Raw genomic sequence first — 22112 nt, forward strand, 5'->3', positions numbered from 1 at the left:
AGATAAGTTTTCATGCCGCCAACATAATGACTGAATTCGAGGTACATGCCCCCAAGCTTCATTTCATTCAACTAGGTGAATGGAATGAAGTTTCACTTTTGAGATCCAGGAAAGGCTCAACTGGGATTTTACGAGATCTTAATCAAAGACTCGATTTGGAAAAGGGAGTTGTTTCATTTTTTAACGAGGTTGACACAATAAAAGAACTATCCTCAGGACCAGTTTCATTTTTAATGAGGTTGATACATAAAATAACTATACTCATGGCCCTTGTTTCATTTTTTAACGAGGTTGATATAGGAACAAACTATCCTCAGACATCTTGATTCATTTTTTAATGAGCTTGCTGCAAGACAAGGAACTATGCTCATCCCTTGTTTCATTTTTTAACGAGGTTAACACAAGACCAGGAACTATCCTCATCACATATGTTCATGAACCATATGAGAACATGGCTCCCAAGAGGTCTTCACTAGACAGAAGAACCATGCTCTGGGAGGAATAAACATCAATTGGTACCATAGATAGATTGGGTTCCAATTTCCCCAGTACATAATTTACTATACCATCTGTGTGATCATCAACAAATGTGGAGGCGGAATGGGTAGCCACATAATTTACTTGTGGCAGGAAAGGTACTCCTTGCAAACAAGAGCCGATAGGGAACAATGGTTGTAGAGGAGGCGCTTGGTGGCCAATGAATGACAATTGATCAATAATCACAATTCTCCATTCATGTGGAAAACAAACCACACGGAAAAGTGAACAAACAAGAGCTCCCATGACATAAACATAGTCATGTCCAAGGAGAAGATTGAAATCTAAGGGACCTTGAACTACCATCACATCTATATAGACAGTCTTTCCTCCCAAATTAAAAGGGAACTTCGGAAGGACCCCCAAGGGTTGACTGGTTCCTCTGTTGAAAGCCAACAGATTCTGAGTGACAGGCACAAGCTGTGGGGAGCCCAAAGCTTGCCAATTAGTAGAAGACATGATACTAATAGACATGCCTTCATCTAATATAATGCCATGTAATACCATATTATAGGCTTGTACTGTGATCTGGAAAGGCACATAAGATGGGAAGCATAAAGCAATCAATTGACTCCAATCAAAAGAAAAGACAAAACTACTTGGTTGGATTATCATATGATTTCCCCCATGCCCTGCAGAAGAAGGAGAAGGACTCTCCTGAACCACTGGGATGGGAGGGTCACTCCTCGATTCATGAGAATCTGAGGAGACGAGAAGAACATGAGTAGTATGATCATCACTCTCTTCGGGAGCAGAGTGAACAACTGAAGGCGAAGTCAAGTCGACACTCTTTTCGACCAATGTTTGTTCAGGAATAGACACAAGAGGATCATGCTCAAGAAGAGAAGGATGGGCAAGAGATGAATCCAAGTTAATCTCTTTACCAACTAGGAGAGGGTTAGAAGAAAGCCTCTGATAAACAATAGGAAGTTGGGGTTGAGGAGTTCTAATGTTTTCCAAAATTTTGGATGCTCTATCCATAAGAGGATAAAGGTGAAGAAGATTCTCTCCTTCACATATCCTACAGGGGAATCTAATCTTCCATTTCTTCTTACTATTGCTAGTCGAGGGTGTAGCATCGACATGATCTCTAGAGGTCGATAGGGACAGTTGATCTAGATTTTGAGACCATACCTCTAAGACTCTGGGGACTCCAGGATAGTCTTGAAGGAGATGGTCAACCTTATAGAGCTTGCAAGGGAATCTGAACTTCCATGGAGGATCGAAAGGTTTTTCTGTGGGAGGTGCATTTGGAGTAACAACTGCACGGTTGGCCTCTCGCTTATCTACCTTGTTCTTCTTCGTATTCTTCTTCTTCTTCTTAGCCTCCTAGTTACTAGATTTCAAGCTTTCACCAGGCGAAGTAGAAGAGGAAGGTGATGAAATATGGGAAGAAGGTGAGAGGTCAACCTTAGAATCAACCTGATGTGGTTCAAATGAAGGAGATGGTTAGGCAGGAGTTGGACACTCAGGACCACTGAGGTCGAAGATAACTAAATAGGTAAACCAATGGTTAACCCAGGGAGGGACAAGGAGAACCAACATTTCCAAAAGAAGGAAAAGGACTAGGATTCCCATTCGAGGGAATCCTTGACTGGTAGACTCTAGAAATGTTTCCATAAGAATTGAACCTAAATAATTACTAAGGAAAGTAACTTTAACCAGGAATATTTCATGGGAAGTTAATTTTAAAACACTATAAGAAAACTTTTCATTTTCATGTTTATAGAGTCGAGAAAAGGGCAAAAGGTGACTCTAGTCTCTTTTGATTTGAACGAAATGGAAATGACAAGTGCTTGATGATATTTTAAATTTAAAGAGTCAAGAAGACCAAAATGACTACTCTGAATGATCTAGGCAAAAGGATTACCAGGTAACCGTGAACTACAGAATACCTCTCAGCGAACCGAGAAGTGTAGCAAGGCAGTCTCCCAGAATGAAATGTTCGGTGTATCACATTTACAAGGCAGTAGAATCGGCTTCCAACGGATAAAGGATTGCAACCTAGTGGGGTCTCCCTTTATATACTTGATGGTACAGGGAGCATAAGTCCATACTAGCACTGTCTAGTGCCAAAGCGAATGACAACTGCTAGGTTTAAAGATGCCGAAACACATCTCTAGCCTAGACCTCTAAACGTGAGCATTAAGTTTCAATGTTTCCTTAGGTTAATTCAATATATTTTAATGGTTGATCTTGAATTAGGTTTCAATTACAAGGCCCTATCACTGTCATCTGAAAAAACTCCTACATGCAGCTATATGAGAAAAGAGAGCTTTGTCTTCGATGAAAGTTAACACTAATTGAGAGATAGGGAATGTTAGTGTCAGTCTTTGAAGCCTTCCTCCAGTGATCAAACATTCTCTTACAAAATGGTTTTAAGGTGTCAAAGTCAAAGTTTGTCATTTCAGTGAGTTTTCAAATAAAATTTGGTCACTAGGTATTAGGTCTAGGGTTTGTTTTCACTCCTTCCAAAGTTTTCCAAATGTCAGTCCATGTCACCATTCAGATGAGTGTGCCATCATTCAGAGAGTTTTCATCATCATTTCAGATTCGCATGGGTCATTTTACACCTTGTTCGTGCTTCAGTTGTACTTGGGTAAGGTTCATTTCCCTCTCCTAGGGTTTTGAAGGTAATTTCTCTTGGATGGTCAAATCATCAACAAAACTTGTATCCTGATGTTCATACACATTCCCCTATCCTTAATGTACCTTATGAAACACTTCCCATCACTAATATCCCTCAAATTCCTCATTTTCGCACAAACCCTAGTTTCTTGCTACAATTTGACAATTTTCTAGGCTAGGCCTGTGTTTAGCCCTTTTGGACACCTTCCCCTCACTCAATATTTGAAATTCCACTTTCCCTATTTCCTAATATCCCTCCCTACTTCCCAAAATTTTTTCAAGAATTTAGAAGCCCCTTATCCCCTTCATTTCACTTCATTTCGACACATCCCCTGTTCCACACATCGGGATAGGTTTTACTCAAATGATGTTTATGAGTAAGAAAAAATAAATTTGGAAAACGTAAGAGAGGTTTTTTTCCATAATAGGCTAAGGTAGAAAAATCTCATTCACTTTTTGCACCACTTTCATGGTTTTAGAGAAATGTCAAAAACATCATTGGCCTCAAGGGGATTGATGCACTTCTGGAGTGACCTTGGGAAAATCAAGATTTCTCCTAGATTGGTTTGCCAAATGACTTGGTTGATGAGTCAAATGATATCTGGACAGAGATATCTTTCCAATGAGCTATCATGAGCTCAATTTGGAGTTGATTAAGACCTTCAAAAGTTGACTGCAATAGCACTCTGCATTTAGGCAGCCTCATTTTGCACATTTTCACCAGTCTTGGGAGATTTGACTTTTGACAAGGAAAATTAACTCCAAATTGAAAACTTAAAGTTTTTTTTGGAAAGTAGACTCAATAAGCTTTCCAATTAGCTATCACATGCCCAATTTGGACACACGGAAGGCCTCCAAAAGTGTCCTGCAAAAATCGCTATGCACCTGGAAGTTGGGCTACAAACAGTTCCAAAACTTATCAAATTGCCTCAAAACTCCCAATTCCCTCCATGGAAAGTAAGTAACATCATTTTTATTGCTAAAAAGAATTGTTGCGTAATTTTTTGGGTTGTATTGATTCTCAAGAAATAAAACCCTAATTGTCAGTAAATTGTCTCATATGTTGTAACAACACACCCATTACTGCTGCACTATATCATCTTTTACCGTTTCCCTAAACCCTATCCTCCCATCCATAATTCCCTAGAAATCATTCCCCAAAAAATTCCCTAATTCCAAAACACTATACATATATCCAAAACCCTACACTATTCACTAACCCTACTTACTCCCTACATCCCTTTCCCATTCTTGTTCACGCCCACCTATTTTCTTATTCAAATCTCTTCATACTCATCTTACCTTCATTCACCAGTTCACCACTCTTCATTCACCACAAGAGAAATAGTTGTACAATATTGGAGAGGGACATTGAATATGGGCTTGAAGAAGAAACCACTCACTGATAGTTCCATGGAAAGACATAAGCAGTGAATAGAGGGCAAACATTCATCTAGAGGTTGCTTGATAAGGCAAACAAAGAGAAGAAAATGCTTCGTCACTTAGCCTATCACTACCTAAATCGGAACAAGATTTGTAATGCAAGGACAAAGAGGCTAAAAGCCAAGATAAAAAGAGATTTGAGGAGAAAAAAAGAACAAGATAAGCTCAAGATCCTAGCTGAAGCATCATTGGCTCAGCATAGCACCTAACAAAGATCACTCATGCCAAATTTCAAGAAATTTGGTGAAGTTTTTGACATTTCCATGGTTTATTTAGTTTTACATGTTTTTTACTCTTTGAAGAGGACTCATGATATTTGCATGCCCTCTCCAACTCCTCACCAGTCTTTAGACTCACCATTACACCTAATTTAAAGTACTAAAACACTTGCCTACCTCGCCCCATAGAAACCTCTGCAAATCTGAGTTCATTCCCCAGACCCAAAACTGCCTTCCTCATCTGATCCAGCAAACAACCATAAAAATCAATCAAACTCCTCTGAGCATATACCTAGCCTAAAATTAGTATTTACATCAGTCATCTCTTGCATTATTTGCCATATTTCCTGAGATTGACAAGGAGAGAGCCCTCTCCCGACCTAGTAGGGCTAGCTACTAGGTTAAGCGTGGTTTGATGTTACCCTAGACCTGCCTTTCTCAGCCTGAGGTAGATTTAGGCCATAACATAGTGGTGACCATACTGGGGAACGTATTTTTATGTTCCTCAGCAAAATGTAATCAAGTTCAGATCTGATTGTTGATGGTGGACAATGATCAGACATCGGAAGGTTGAAATCATTCACCTGGCAATTCCAAATCATTTTCAAGATCATATCCAAGGACTCCACTGGAGGATGAACCTGACCAGCAGAAACATGAAAGGACAATATGGAAAGATCAGGTATTCAAATTGGAATTTCATCCAAGACATTATGTTCTTTGTTATAAATTATTTCTTCTCTTTTCCCGAGAATGTCAAGAAGGCTTTGCAAAGTATATTGTATTTGAGAAAAGATCCTCAGCCTGCATTTGATTATTTCCCTTTGAAGATTGTGAATACCAAAGATTTGAATGCATTTGAGCTTGATCAAGACCCTTTTTCTGAAGCTTGTGATGACCGTCTTCAAAATGATGAGCCTCAAGAGACCAAGATTGATTCTACACCTTCTGTACATACCCCTATACCTTGTAAAATTCCAGATCGATACAAGCCTCTGATTTTACCTCCTATATCCCATGCTTTCCCTAAAAATCATGACCTATAAATACCAAGATTTGATGGTGACTGTAACAACATCACTGTTGAGAGACATGTAGTGAATTTTGAGTCTTTCCTTTACCTTTTTGAAGTTGAAGAAGAAGATGTCAGTATTAGGCTTTTTGCTCTTTCTTTGCCTTGCAAAGAAAGAGTTGGTTCAAAACCTTGCCTAATGCAAGCATCTCAGATTTCTAGTAGTTTGTCAAAGTTTTCCTCGATAGGTGGGTGGTCAGACAAAACCCTTTCTTGATTATAGAAGAGTATAACCAGCTGAAAAGACTGCCAAGGGAGATAATACAACAATTTTCTGCCAGATTTAACCAAGTCTACTTTTTGATGCCAGTTAATATAAGGCCTCCTCCTGGATCCACTCTCTTGCACTACCCAGAAGCCTTTGATCCAGAAATGGAGTTTCAGCTGAGAGAAAGAAACCTTGCAACACTTGAAGAGATGCAGAACAATGCAGTAGATGTAGAGGCTAATTTGTTGATCAGAAGGGAAAAGTTGAAGGAAGAAGAGATGAAAAACATAGATCTAGAGGAATCGACATCTTTAGAGGTAAAGCTCGACATTTTGGTAAGTGCAGTGGAAGAGATGATGCAAAATATCACCACAAGGAATGAGTATGATGTTCAAGACCATGGCTCGTTGATTGAAGAGGAACAAGTGGCTGATCCAAAATATTTTCTTTCTTATCCCAGTTGTCATAAATCTGATAATGATTGTTTTATAGATCATCTTGGAGAAGAGAGATCTGTTGATATGACATGTATGCTTGATGATGTGTTTTATACTGATGATTTGCCTAAGTTTGATCAGTATGATGATGATGATTATGTTCTCCAAACAGAAGCTAATCTTGCAGACAAATCAACAGCTGGTTTGTGGAAGGAGGAAGTTCATTTTCAGTAGCTTGAATACAGTGATTAGCCATTGCATATCAGCTATGGAAGTGAGGAGGAAAGTGCATCAAATTTTGAAGTAAGTGAAGGATCTTTGCCTTTTTTTTTTGCTTCGTTTCAGTTCATCAGAGACAACTTTCATGCAATCAGAAATCAACTGTCGATGAGTCTTGATCTGGACCATCTTGAGGGCAATGAAATCCTTGTTCAAGACATTTCATATCCAGAGTTGCAGCCTCCGAATGCCATTGATTGTCAAGTTGCAAATGAAGACTTGGAAGCTAGACCATATGATCAAATGATGCCAGATGATTCCATACCATTCTGTTTTGAATCATTTCAGTTTTTGAAGGGAAATTTGCATAGTACATCTTCAATAAAGGATGAGAAACTTGTAGAAAATCGTGCAATCACATTAGAACCAACAGAAAATGGGTTGCATCAGTATTTTCAAGTTTTTGACTTCTGTAGTCAAAGTCCTTCTCCATTAGCTACCTGTGAGCTTGAAACATGTACTGATACAAACTTGATCTGGCAGCTAGTTTCTTTGTCATTTTCAGCAGGAGTCTCATCACAAAGCTCAGATGAAATTTTGCATTCATGGTACGAGGAGAAGAAAAGTAATCCATTGGATGAGCTAAGTCCCAGTGTGCATGAATTTCAAGATCCTTATGCAGCATTTTTGGAGTAAGATAGAGAATCCACATCATTCAACGGATCTGTTTACAAGTTTTCATGGGAGCTGCCTTTCAGTGGTTCTCTCTTATTGTTCATAAGCAAGCACTTGTGGAGAATGCAAACAGTAGCCGGAATACTTACTTGGTTGCATTGATTGTTTCATTTCACTTGATCAGGTGATGAATGGAACCGTTAGAGTAGGTTTTATTGAATAATCTCCATTTTGAGCATATTGTCTAGTTTGTCAGTTGTGTTTTAGTATTGCGTCAGTTTCATTTTAATTATGAGTTTTGAGTCTTGAGTTTTGATGTTTTTGTTGCCAAGGTATTGACTCCTTATTGCCCAATGGATAAGGCACTGGCATGCTCTCCCAAAGATCTGCAGTTCTTGGCACCTCCAAGGAGCTACCATCCCCATTGGAGCCAATGTTAGTGTCAGCCTTTGAAGCCTTCCTCCAGTGATCAAACATGCTCTTACAAAATGATTTTAAGGTGTCAAAGTCAAATTTTGTCATTTCAGTGAGTTTTCAAATAAAATTTGGTCACTAGGTATTAGGTCTAGGGTTTGTTTTCACTCCTTCCAAAGTTTTCCAAATGTCGGTCCATGTCACCATTCAGATGAGTGTACCATCATTCAAATAGTTTTCATCATCATTTCAGGTTCCCACAGGTCATTTTACACCTTATTCATGCTTCAGTTGTACTTGGGTAAGGTTCATTTCCCTCTCCTAGGATTTCGAAGGTAATTTCTCTTGGATGGTTAAATCATCAACAAAACTTGTATCCTAATATTCATACACCTTCCCCTATCCTTAATGTACCTTATTAAACACTTCCCATCACTGATATCCCTCAAATTCCTCATTTTCGCACAAACCCTAGTTTCTAGCTACAATTTGACAATTTTCTAGGCTACGCCTGTGTTTAGCCCTTTTGGACCCCTTCCCCTCACTCAATATTTGAAATTCCACTTTTCCCTGTTTCCTAACATCCCTCCCTACTTCCCAAAATTTTCTCAAGAATTTAGAAGCCCCTTATCCCCTTCATTTCACTTCATTTCGACAAATCCCCTCTTCCACACATCGAGATATGTTTTACTCAAATGATGTTTATGAGCAAGAAAAAATGAATTTGGAAAAAGTGAGAGAGTTTTTTGTCCATAACAGGCCAAGGAAGAAAAATTTCCTTCACTTTTTGCATAGCTTTCATGGTTTTAAATAAATGTCAAAAACATCGTTGGCCTCAGGGGATTGATGCACTTCTGGAGTGACCTTGGGAAAATCAAGATTTCTCCTTGCTTGGTTGTCCAAATAACTTTCTTGATGAGTCAAATGATATCGAGACAGAGAGATCTTTCCAATGAGCTATCATGAGCTCAATTTGGAGTTACGGAAGACCTTCAAAAGTTGACTGCAACAACACTTTGCATTTAGGCAGCGTCATTTTGCAGATTTTGACCAGTCTTGGGCGATTTGACTTTTGATATGGAAAATAAACTCCAAATTGAAACATTCAAGTTTTTTTGGAAATTATACTCAATAAGCTTTCCAACGAGCTATCACACGCCCAATTTGGACACCTGGAAGGCCTTCAAAAATGTCCTGCAAAAAGAGCTACTCACCTGGCAGTTGGGCTACAAACAGTTCCAAAACTTATCAAAATTGCCTCAAAACTCCCAAATCCCTCCATGGAAATTAAGTAACATCACTTTTATTGCTAAAAGGAATTTTTTCATAAGTTTTTGGGTTGTATTGATTCTCAAGACATCAAACCCTAATTGTCACTAAATTGTCTCATATGTTGTAAAACACACTCATTACTGTTGCCCTATATCATCTTTTACCATTTCCCTAAACCCTATCCTCCCATACATAATTCCGTAGACATCATTCCCTAAAACTTCCCTAATTCCCAGACCCTATACATATAACCCAAAACCTACAACACTCCCAAACCCTACACTATTCACTAACCCTACTTACTCCCTACATCCCTTTCCCATTCTTGTTAACCCCCACCTATTTTCCCATTCAAATCTCTTCATAATCATCTTACCTTCATTCACCAATTCACCACTTTTCACTCACCACTCTTCATTCAACACACTTCATTTACCACAAGAGAAACAACTGTACAACAATGGAGAGGGATAGTGAATATGGGCTTGAAGAAGAAACCACTCAGTGATAGTTCCATGGAAAGACATAAGCAGCAAAGAGAGGGAAAAAATTCATCTAGAGGTTGCTTGATAAGGCAAACAAAGAGAAGAAAATGCTTCGTCACTTAGCCTATCACTACCTAACCCAGAACAAGATTTGTAATGCAAGGACAAAGAGGCTAAAAGCCAAGCTAAAAAGAGCTTTGAGGAGAAAAAAAGAGCAAGATAAGTTCAAGATCCTGGCTGAAGCATCATTGGCCCAGCATAGCACCTAACAAAGATCACTCATGCCAAATTTCAAGAAATTTGGTGAAGTTTTTGACACTTTTGAATCTTTCAGGCAAAAAACAGGTTTTTCCAGCAGGTGCGTAGTGCCACCAACGCTACGCTTTTGATGGGGACCTCCATTTGAAAAAAACTTTACATTTTTGGAATCACCATGGAAAGTTATGCATGCTCAAAAATGGTTGTGAAGGTTTGACAAGTTCTAGACCTCCAAAAGGGCCAAAAACACCCAAAAAATGCCCTCTCTGCCACTTTTTGACCACACGGGATTCTTGGGAGATTGCATTTTTGGAGGGGCAAATGGACTCCAAATCAAAAAATTCAAGTTGTTCCAGAAATTAGACTCATCGCGATTTTCAATGAGCTATCCTACACCTGATTTGGACTTTGGGAAGCCTTCCAAAAGTGGCTTGGAAAAAGCACTACGCACAAAAAAAATGGCGCTACGCATAGGATGAAAAATTGCCAATTTTGCCTGTTTGCTCAGAATTTCGCCTAGTTTTCTACCAGTTTGACTTTTCTCTCTCATGCTAAAATTCATGATGTAAATTGATGTACTATGATGTAAAAATGATGAAAATTGACTTAAGGAGGTAGATACATCAGTTTTAGGTGGTTTTGAACTGAATGAATCAGTTTCCATAGTTTTAGAGGCAAGTTGTTCCACTGCCTATTTTTCAGTTCCTAGTTTAGATCTTGTTGAAACACCTCCTTTAATCATGGATTCGACCCCTAATGGCTAGCATAGGTATTTTGATGCCTATATCTTGTACTTTCTTAGTCATTTGTCAAGGTTGGACTCTTGTGGATGTTTTGAGCACTATTGTACATCACTACTACAGTTTGGCAAGGAAATAGACCAGGGTTTTGAAGCATTTTGTGGGATTGTTGTGGAAAGGTGAATTAGTATTGTTTTCTCCTCTATGATTCAGTTTATCATATGTTTATGTGTGCCATTATCTCTCTCTTTTTCTGCATAACTAAATGAATCAAGTGTAAAGGTGGAATTCATTGATGTTTCAGTGCTCTGCCTTAGGGTTTATTTAGTTTTACATGTTTTCTACTGTTTGAAGAGGACTCATGATATTTGCATGCCCTCTCCAACTTCTCACCAGTATTTATACTCACCATTACACCTAATTTAAAGTACTAAAACACTTGCCTACTTCGCCCCACAGAAACCTCTGCAAATATGAGTTCATTCCCCAGACCCAAAATTTCCTTCCTCATCTGATCCAGCGAACAACCATAAAAATCAATCAAAATCCTCTGAGCATATACCTAGCATAAAATTAGTATTTACATCAGTCATCTCTTGCATTGTTTGCCATATTTCCTGAGATTGACAAGGAGAGAGCCCTCTCCCGACCTGGTAGGGCTAGCTACCAAGTTAAGCGTGGTTTGATGTTACCCTAGACCTACCTTTCTTAGCCAGAGGTAGATTTAGGACATAACAGGGAACAAAAAGAAAATGCAACAATCAAAGAATGAAATCTTTCTCTAATAAATCTCCTAAACGCAATGAATCTTTCTATAACAACAAAAGAAGTTTTATTTCATTTCCAATTCTTACGATGATGCAATTCTAGCTTCTTAATGACGCTACTAATGCAATATTTCGCTTAAGTAAACTAGAATGATGTTCTTCTTTTCATAAAATGAAAAATGAATCTTCCACATAAAGCACTTGAATGAAAGTTTTCACAATTTTGAACAAACAAGCATAGATCAAATCCAAAGCATGATAAATGAAACTAAAAGCAACTTCTTCCCCGAATCAAACAAACCAAACACATAAATGCTTCAATTGACAAACCAAGCAATGTAATCTATGCTTAGAACGAGAAAAGAGACGCTTGAAATAAGAGAACAAATGAGACCCTTTCACTCATTGGATTGAAAGTGAAGCAATGAAGATGTTGTGACTAAAAGATGGATTAAATGAAGTAGCAAATCAAAAACTTGACATAATGAGTAAACAAACAAATGAACGGTAATTGACATAGATGCGCTAGGGTCATAGAAACCATCCAAAAACTCAAAATATCAAGCAATGAAACCTCAAACCAATCAATCAATCAAAAACCAGCAAACAAAGCATTCTAGTCACTTGTGGGTGGAAGAAGAGAGCCTGAGGGTCAAGACACACTTGCACTGGAGTGGGAGAAATTCTTATTTTTCTTAACTCAAAGACTAACACTACTACATAACTGATAACTAGCATCGATCGACATGACCGACACGACTGGAAAGACTACAACTAGCGCTGATGGGCTGATCAGCGTGACTGGTCAGGCTACAAGTAGTGTTGATTGAGGGATTCAAAGAAAAAATAAAAAAGAACTTCACACAGGGCCAGACTTAACACATCAGAGGGTGGGCTAAACCAAACAAGCACACAAACCAATCTAATGAAGCTTTGGAATCAAGGAGAACACTGGAAAAACAAGCTGAGAGACAAAAATCAGAAGGGCAAGACACACTGGCTATGATCTAGGGTAAACCCTGATCTTCACCTACAGGAATCAGCGCGACTGCCTAACTGACAACACGCACCAAAAGGGGGTCAGCGTGACTGTTTTTTGGAAACTCATGCTGATCAGCGTGATTGTCAGAAAAATAACTATGCTAACCGAGGATTCAAGGAAAAAGAAATAAAAATTTTCAAAGGCTAAGACTAGACTTGCCACTGTAAATTTCAGGCTCAGAGCAGTAAACCAGGCAAAGCAGAGAACACTAAAGGGAAATGGTGATACTAGAAAAGTTCACACAAAACCATAAAATGAAAATCAATCAAACAGAAGGATTGGCTCCCCAGTGGAGTTGCCAATTTGTGGTATACGTAAAGTCTAAGTGTGGACACAAACAATTTCTCTATCCTGAGAGAGCTCTCTAGCCCAAGAGAACGGGTCTAGCCACAAGAAAAGAATCTATGGAAGATCTCCTTAGGCTAGAATCAAATAAGAGGGCCTACCTCTTAGTACGTTTTTCCACTTGGTGACGATCTTGCTTCCTCGCTCCGGCTATCTTCTGTTTCCTTCCTTCGAACACCTGAAACAAGTCAACAACATCAAACAACAAACATGATAACATAAAAATTGCATTCAACCTACTTAATAGGTTAAGAAATATTAAGCCATACATATGTGAGATGATATTTCAGGTAGGAATCAATCAATAGTTGCATCTATATTAGTTCAAGAAGAGATTACAACCGATGTCTTGACATTGCTATTCTCCTATGACATATCTGGATTCACACACACTTCTGCTATCATCTCATGGATAGCCTCAACAATGGTAGTCTCAAGTCTCTTCCCTTTAGTCTTCACACCAAACCAAACTCACAATTCTCCCTTAAACACAAGCTAGAAAGCTACAAACTATGGGTAGCTTGCTGACTACTCCAAAATCAAAACTTCAGCCAGAACTTAATTAGGACTAAAAGCTAACTTGTGCTTGGGAAAAAGAGAGGTTTATATAGCTTGGATGGAGGGGAGATGGTTCCTCTTCTCATGGGAGAAGGCCTTATCTCTTGGATTAGTTCCATCTTAATAGGGGAAACGAGCCCAAACTAAACTCCTTGACTCCATCCAGCCTAACCATTTACCAGACATCCATTACGAAGCTTCTAGAGTTGGAAGCTTCGGCTCCATATTTAAAAAAAATTCCAAAAGAGGATCGACGTGACTAAGAAAGGGCTCAGTCGATTCGATCAGTTCTAGGGACAGTTGTAATCCCTACATATTGGCGCGAGGAGGACACAGGTCATTAGCGCCAGTCTTGTAAACTGGGATGAATAGAATATTTTTGGGAAATGATGCAAAAGGGAATTGTTATGCTCATGAAGAGGGACACAATGGGAGTCTTCATGATAGGAAAGCATATCAGGTACACTGTAGATGTCCTCTAGGATCGTGGATGGGGAGATAGTGACAAAATGCTGTGTAACAAGTACCTATTTATTTTTACACAAGATTTAAGAGGACACCATATGCTTGTCATATAATTTCATCCTTCATATTAATCCATCATCATAAGTTTAACAAGACCTGGCATGGAGTAACACGGTCTCGTCATGGTGACAAGTCCTGTGTCATTTAAGTTTTACAAGTCCGACAGAATTGAAACTTGATGTCTTTTTCATGTTTAGAGAGTTTTAAAAAGAGGTGAAAAAGAAAACTCCAAAGGTTACCTTTCATAGATAGTCCCTCAAATCCGAAAAGGTAGAAAATGATATTCAAGAGAACCTCTTAGTCATGGTCGACTAAGGTATTCCTTTTTCATACAATATTCTATCTCAGTCTGGAAAAGGGTTAAACTTCTACTAAGTAGACGTATTGCTATGAAACTAGCTCACAGAATTATAGAAAAGATATATAAACACCTTCAAAATAAGCCTCTTCCAGGGGGAAACCTCCTTCACATTACACAAATGAACAATTCTTGGATGATACAAATAACAAGACCTCTTTTCCATATATAGGAGTCTAAGGGGTCATAATATAATTAGAGCCGACATAACAATAATAATGTAAGGGCACAATAATAATGATAGTGGACTTCTATGGGGCACAATAATAATAATATGGAGACTACATGGGCACAACAATATAATAAGGGGGTTGCACTAATAACAATAAGGGTTTAAACTAGTAGTATAGGGACCTAACATTCCCCTCTCCTTCAAAAAGTTTTTTCCTCAACACTTGAGTAGTTCTGGATGCTTCTGTATAAAATTATCGTCCTCCCATGTGGAATCTTCAACGGGTAAGTTCTTCCACTTGATGATATATTATTAAATTGATTGATTTCCTAGCTATTGGGTTCTTTTTTCTGTGACTGCTTCAGGTTCCAATATGATTTTTCCTTCCTCGTCAAGTTCTGGCAATATTGTTTGAACTGGGATATTCTCATTAGGTAAGGTCGCCATTTCTCAAGTGCATGTAGTCTCGCCAACATTTCCTTCTCATAAATAGCTTTGTGTAAATAATCTCCTCTGATTAGATGACTTTTGAAATAAATGGGTCTTTCTTCTTGCGTTAAAACATCACCAACTCCATTTCCCGAGGCATCACATTCCAGAAAAAAGGTTTTTGTGAAGTCTAGTGTAGCTAAGACCGGTGCTTGGAACATTGCCTCTTTAAGATGTTCAAAGGCCTTCATTGCTTCTGGAGTCCATGAAAATGCATCTTTATTTAATAATGTTGTTTTCATATTGTCTTCAGTCTTCATTCTGATTTGATGATATCCTGAACGAAGATCCAACTTGGTGAAGTAAATTAATCCATGAAATTCATCCAATAATTCATCAATGATAGGAATGGGAAACTTATCTTTAATAGTGAGCTTGTTGAGATCCCTACAATCCAGACACATGCGCCATGACCCATCCTTCTTGTGCACCAATACTACTGGAGCAGCGAAAGAACTTTGACTAGGTTGAATTATACCAGCCTCTAGCATTTTTGCAACCATACGTTTAATTTCACTCTTTTGGGCATAGGGATCTATGTAAGGCCTGATGTTTGGAGGAACACTTCCTGGAATCAAATGAATAGCATGATCATGATCACGAATAGGTGGGATTCATTTGAGAGTCTCAAATACCTTGGAATGATTGTCCAAGAATTTTTGGAGATCTGGAGGAATAGATGATATCGATGTGGGAACCTCTAGAGAACATAATTGTGCAATTACGCCTCTTTGTTCATTCTCTAGAAGCTTTTTTATTCTGTTAGAGATGATTATCTTTCCTGGTTTCCCTGTGATACCCCTTAATTCAACTTCATTTACTCCTAATGAAAATTTCATGAAAAGTTCTTGAAAATTAAAAGCTATTGTACCCAAGGATTGTAGCCATTGGACTCCTAGTACAACATCAACACCACCAATTGGAATTGAAAGAATTGGGCTATTCAATACATATTCTCCCATGGATAGCTTGATATTATGGCACTTTCCAGAGAAATTTATGGTTCCTCCATTTGCAACCGTTACTTGACACTTTGGTGCTGGATATAGGAAGCAATTCAATTCCTTGGCTATCTTCCAATGAATAGAATTATGGGTACTGCTGGAATGAATCAACACTATTACCTTTTTCTTCTTGATATGTCCTTCTATATTGATAGTTTGAGGAGTGGTAATTCCAGCCAATGCATTACAAGATATTTTTGGATTCATTTCTTGATGCTCGACGTGATCTTTCACTTCTTGAACCTTTTTCTTCTTGATATGTCCTTCTATCTTGAGAGTTTGAGGAATGGTAATTTCTACCAATGCATTACAAGATATGGTCAGATTCATTTCTTGATGCTCAATGTGATCTTTCACTTCTTGAACATTTTTCTTGTTGATATGTCCTTCTATTTTGGGAGTTTGAGGAGTGGTAATTCTTTCCAATGCGTTACAAGATATGGTCGAATTCATTTATTCTTTCTTTGGGGTTGGTTCCTAGTGCATATCCTCTTCTTTTGATGTTTCTTGATCATTTTCTTCTTCCTCTCACAATCAATGTAAAATAATTTTTTCTTAGCACACTTAATATGACCTTTAATGTATTTGTTATCACAATTGTAACAAAGCCCTTTTGCTCTTTTTTCTTCCAATGGTTGTGGTGTCAACCTTGTAGGTTGTGGAAGGTTAAGAGAAGTAACACTTCCATATTTATAGTTGTGAGGGGTAGACTTCCTTGTTTCCATAATTTTTCTTTCCATATTTTTTGCCAACCTGAATGCCTTCTCCAATGAATCAGGTTCCCAAAGACGAACCTCATGTTGAATGTTATCCTTTAAAGTCCCTATGGAGACATCAATCCTCTGCTTCTCTGGAATATAATTTTCTTTTATATTTCATTTTTTAAAGTCCTCAATGTGCTCTGCCATTGAACACTTTTGTTTGAGATTTATCAATTGGCTGAAAAATTTGTTTCTCTTTGTATCCTCATAATGTGCTATCATTTCCTCTGTGAAAATTGACCACGTAACAAGTGGTTTACGAGAACAAAGCCCTTTATACCATATAAATTGATCTAGTTCTAAATATGAAGATGCAATAGGCACCTTTTGTAACAGTTGCACCTCATGTAGATCAAAATATTGCTCCATTTGTAGTATGCAATTTACCGGATCCTTGCCATCAAACTTCCTCATATCGCCCTTTCTTGATATTAGGAGATTGATCTTGAAACAACTATAACTATAATTTTAGATCTCCAAGTTCTAAAATTGCGTCCTACAGTAGCCCTCTGAGTCCTCTTTCTAACCCCGCAAGTCTGATCAAGATTGGATTCTACAAGGTAGAGTTATGTCAAATAGCCCCCGATGACCTGATTATAGACTAGTTCAATAGAACTAACTTGTATGAAGTTCCATGTGTCATTGTTTCAACCTTAGGACCTGAAACTAATACAAAGAAAACTACAGTCTGTCCTCTTTCTATAACTTTTGACAAAATTTTAATATGATGCTCAAAGAGAAAGTTATGACGATATTCCCAAGGTCACATATTTTGGATGTAATTCAGGAGCCTGCAGAAACCCTAACTGTCTTGGATTGTATCTCCACAAATATAACAAAACAAGATCTGAAATTTGGGCTCATGATTCACCAAATTTTCAGTTCCAAGGGGTTTTAATTTCAAAGTCAGAAACTTTGTAGAAAAACAATTATAGCAAAAATTCCACGATGGCCTGTTTGAGATGGAATTCTAGATCTTACAAAAGCCCTAACTTCCTCAGATCATATATCTGAAAATATAGCGAGACAAGATCAGAAATTTGGACCCAAGGTTCAGTGAGATTTCTTCTCCAGTGGGTTTTTCATTTAGCTTCTGAAACGTCGCAGAGAAAACGTTATAGTGAAAATTCCATGATGATCTGTTTGGAGCAGCAAAACCCTAGAATCCAAAGCTCTGATACCAAATGTTATGAAACCAGCTCACAAAAAGATAGAAAAGATAGATAAACGCCTTCAAAATAAGCCTCTTTAAGGGTGAAACCTCCTTTACATTACAGAAATGAACAATTCTTTGATGATACAAATGACAAGACCTCCTTTCTATATATAGGAGTATAAGGGGTCATAATATAATCAGAGCCGACATAAAAATAATAATGTAAGGGCACAGTAATAACAATAGTGGGCTTCTATGTGGCACAATAATAACAATATGGGGACTACATGGGCACAAAAATATAATAAGGGGGTTGCACTAATGACAATAAGGGGTTAAACTAGTAGTATAGGGAACTAACACGTATTTTCATTTACTTTTACGAGTTTGAAAATACAAGTGCTCAACAATATTTTCATATTTTGAGAGACATAAAGGAGCTTAAAGATTACTTCGCCTAAAAGAACAAGTTGTATAAAAGGATAGAAACTGGTTTCGGTCATGATGGAATTTCTCGAAACATGTAAAGGTCAAGAGGGTGGCTAATAAGATCACTCATTGCAGTGGTTCCTTAGGCACAAGTAAAAAAACCAATTGAAAGTGTATGATTGGCCAGAGGGATGGTAACGATGGAATGAAAAACCAAGGCTCATCCAGCAAAGCAGGATGATAAACATGGAAATCATGAGAGGCAAAGTGGGAATGGTTTCATTTTTACACAAGATTGAAACATGATAAACTATTCTTGAGTATACTTGAAGATGGTTTCATTTTTTCAGAAGCCTGAAACAAAGATAAACTATGCTTGAGATAAGTTTGCATGCCCACAACATAATGACTCAATTCGAAGTACATGCCTCCCAAGATTCATTTCATTCACTTAAGTATACTACTATTTACTAACAGGTGGATGGAATGAAGGGTCACTTACAAGATCAAGTGAAATACTTGACTAGGATTTTACGAGATCTAATTAAACACTCGAATTGGAAGGGGATTTGTTTCATTTCTTAACGAGCTTGACACAGGAAAAGAACCATGCTCATGACACCTTGTTTCATTTTTTAACAAGGTTGTCATAGTAAAATAACTATTCTGATGGGAACATATTTTTTTTTATTGAGGTTGACATAGTAAAAGAACTATCCTCATGATGCTTCTTTCATTTTTTAACAAGCTTGACACAAGACAAGGAACTCTACTCCAAAGGTCTTGATCACAGAACAAAATATTCCATGGCTTCCAAGAGGTTCTCATCAAATGGGAGAACAACACTTTGGAAGGGATACATGTCCAGGGATCCAATGGAAAAATCAAGCTCCAATGCCCCTAGTACATGGCATGCTACATCACCTACTAGATCATCAGTAGATGTGGGCATGGAATAGGTGGCCATATAATTAACCTGTGGTGGAGGGGATATCACTTGCACATAAGAATAATTAGGGATGACGATTGACTGGGAGTTCATTCAAGACCATTGAATGTAATTTTATTAATGATCACAATTCTTCCCTCATGCGGGAAACACATCACTCGAAATATGGAAGAAGCAAGAGCTCTCATGACATAGACATAGTCATGACCAAGGAGTAGATTAAAATCCAGCAAGCCTTGGAAAACCATCACTTCTATATAAACATTCTTTCCTCCCAAAGTAATAGGTAACTTAGGAAGGATCCCTAACGGCTGACAGGTTCCTCTGTTAAAATCTAACATATTCTTGGTGATGGGGACAAGCCACAAAGAACCTAAAGCTTTCCAAGTAATAGAGGAAAAAATACTAACAGATGCACCCTCGTCGATGACTATGCTAGGTATGGCCATATTGTAATCCTGTACTATAATCTGGAAAGGCACATAAGATAGAAGACAATATGTTGTGATTCAACTTCAATCAAAATAAATGACCAAACTAATCGGATGGGGTGTTGTAAGAACATGAGAGTTGCACCTTGATCCTCGGGAATGAGAGGATTTCCCTCCAATTCATTTGAAACTAAAGAAACCAGAAGAACTTGAGTGGTATGAAGTTCACTCTCTATCGGAAAGGTATGGTTATCTGAAGGTGGAGCCATGTCTACCATTTTCTCAACCAATGGTTGATCAAGAACAAACACACGAGACTCACTTTCAGAGAGAGCAAGGTTGACCAAATATGACTTTTGATTAACCACTTGATCAAATAGCATAGGATCAGAGGAAATCTTATGATATCCAACCAGAAGATGAGACTGAGAAGCTGTAAGGTTTTCCAACTCTTTGGAAGCTTTATCACTAAGATGACAAAGGTGAATGGGGTGATTAGATTCACACAAATTGCAGGGAAATTTCACTTTTCCCTTTTTCCCATGGGTTTTATTGTCACTAGTTGAAGGTTTATCACCAGCATGAACTCCAAAGGATGATGAAAAATGTCGATGTGAATTAGTGGACCACACTTCTAAGAACTTGAGGATACCAGGTAAATTCCAAAGAAGGTGGTCACCCTTACATAACATGCAAGGGAATTTCACTTTCTGGGGCTTATTAGAATATTTTTCTTCATTAGTTGCATCTGTAGCAATGGTTGCTTGGTTGACCCTTGCTTATTTGGCTTCTTATTATTTTTCCTCTTCTTCTTCTTAGCTTCTTGGTTACTAGAATCCAAACTTTCACCATGCGAAGAGGAATACCCTAGTGAAGAAATAAGAAAAGAAGGTGAGGGGTCAATTTTAGGATCAACATGAGGTCGATGTTGTTTAGGTGGAGGAGAACTTGGTTGAAAAGCAGTTTGGACACTCAGAGTCACTAAGGCCAAAAATAACCAAACTGGAAAACCAATGGTAGAACCAGGAAGGGACAACATTTCCATATAGGGAGCACCAACATTTACAAAAGAAGGAAAAGGACTAGGATTCCCATCAAGGGTATTTTGTTGGTTGGTAGAATCGAGAAAATTTTCCATTAGTATCAACACAAGATCTACTCAGGAGTATTTCCATAGGAAGGATGTTTTTCCGCGGTTTGGTAAACTAGGCAAGAGGGTTTAACAAGTTTTTGTGAACCACTATATACACCTTAGCCAAAACCAAGGACTTAACGTACAACAACCAATCTCCCCGAATTTTGTGTTCGGTGTATCACTTCTGCAAGGCGGCTGACTCTGTTACCTGTGGGTAAAGGATAGAAACCTAGTGGGGTCTCGTGATATATATGCGACAGTATGGGATCACAAGCCTGTGTTAGCGTTGTCTAAGGCATAACCATTCATTGAGAGAGTTCCCATATAATTTCCATATGTGGAGCACCTCTAATATACCCAAGAGTACTGGAGAACCATCCTATATATTTCCATACATGGAACGGGATTTCACCCCCGGAATACAATGCTGGTAGATAACGATAACTTCTAGGGTTATAGACGCAATAACACGTGACTAGCCTAGACCTCTAAATTTTTGCATTAAGTTCCAAATGATCCTTACATTAATTGAGTAAATTTTACTGTTTATCTTGAATTATGTTTAAATTTTGGGTTCAAAACGATGTCACCTGAACACCTAAGATGCAATTATAAGGAAAAAAGAAAAAACTTTCCACTTCGATGAAAACTAGACTAATCAAGGGAAGAAATTTCAATCAATAATGCATCAAACAACATGCCTTCCACTAACTTTCACTTTCACTTTCCAAATTCACTACCAAAAAGTAAAAATGATCTTCACCTTTTACTATGCTAAATGCAACTTTTCAAAAGTAAAATGATTTTCGCTTCTACTAAGATGCACTTATATGAATGATATTTTTAATTTTTTTAATTTTTGAATGATCTAATGCAACTAATGCATCAACCAAAGCAACACCAAATCTAATTCAAAATCACCTAAAGGAAAATATCTTTCACTTTTTCTTTTTTGAACAAATAAATGATGCACTTTTTTCAACTTGTAAACCAAACAATGTAATATATGCTTAATGGACAGCAAAAGGTGATTTCCAAATGAAAAATGACCTAATGAAATCAAAAAGTAACTTTGTAAAAGGCAAGTTAAAATAAATGCAAACTGATGTTTTGAATGATTTCCATAGAAAAAAGATTCACTCAATCAGAAAACCAATATCTTAGTGACACGAATAAGTAGCAAGTGATAACCAATTGACCTAAAAACCCTAGAAATCAATCATATCTCACTCCAAGAACTTGAAATCCAAAGAGATAAAGTTTCTAGTTAACCAATGCAACTAAACAAAACACTGGTAAATCCAATCACAAAGGACAAGAAAAGGACATTAGGGGCCAATACACACTGGATTCTAGGATAGAAAACCTAGTTTTTGTCAAATCTA

The sequence above is a fragment of the Pinus tabuliformis genome, chromosome 2_1 (genome assembly GCF_031772625.1).
Source record: "Pinus tabuliformis cultivar Carrire ecotype Pingquan chromosome 2_1, CPIR1, whole genome shotgun sequence".
In the NCBI taxonomy this organism is placed as follows: Eukaryota; Viridiplantae; Streptophyta; class Pinopsida; order Pinales; family Pinaceae; genus Pinus; species Pinus tabuliformis.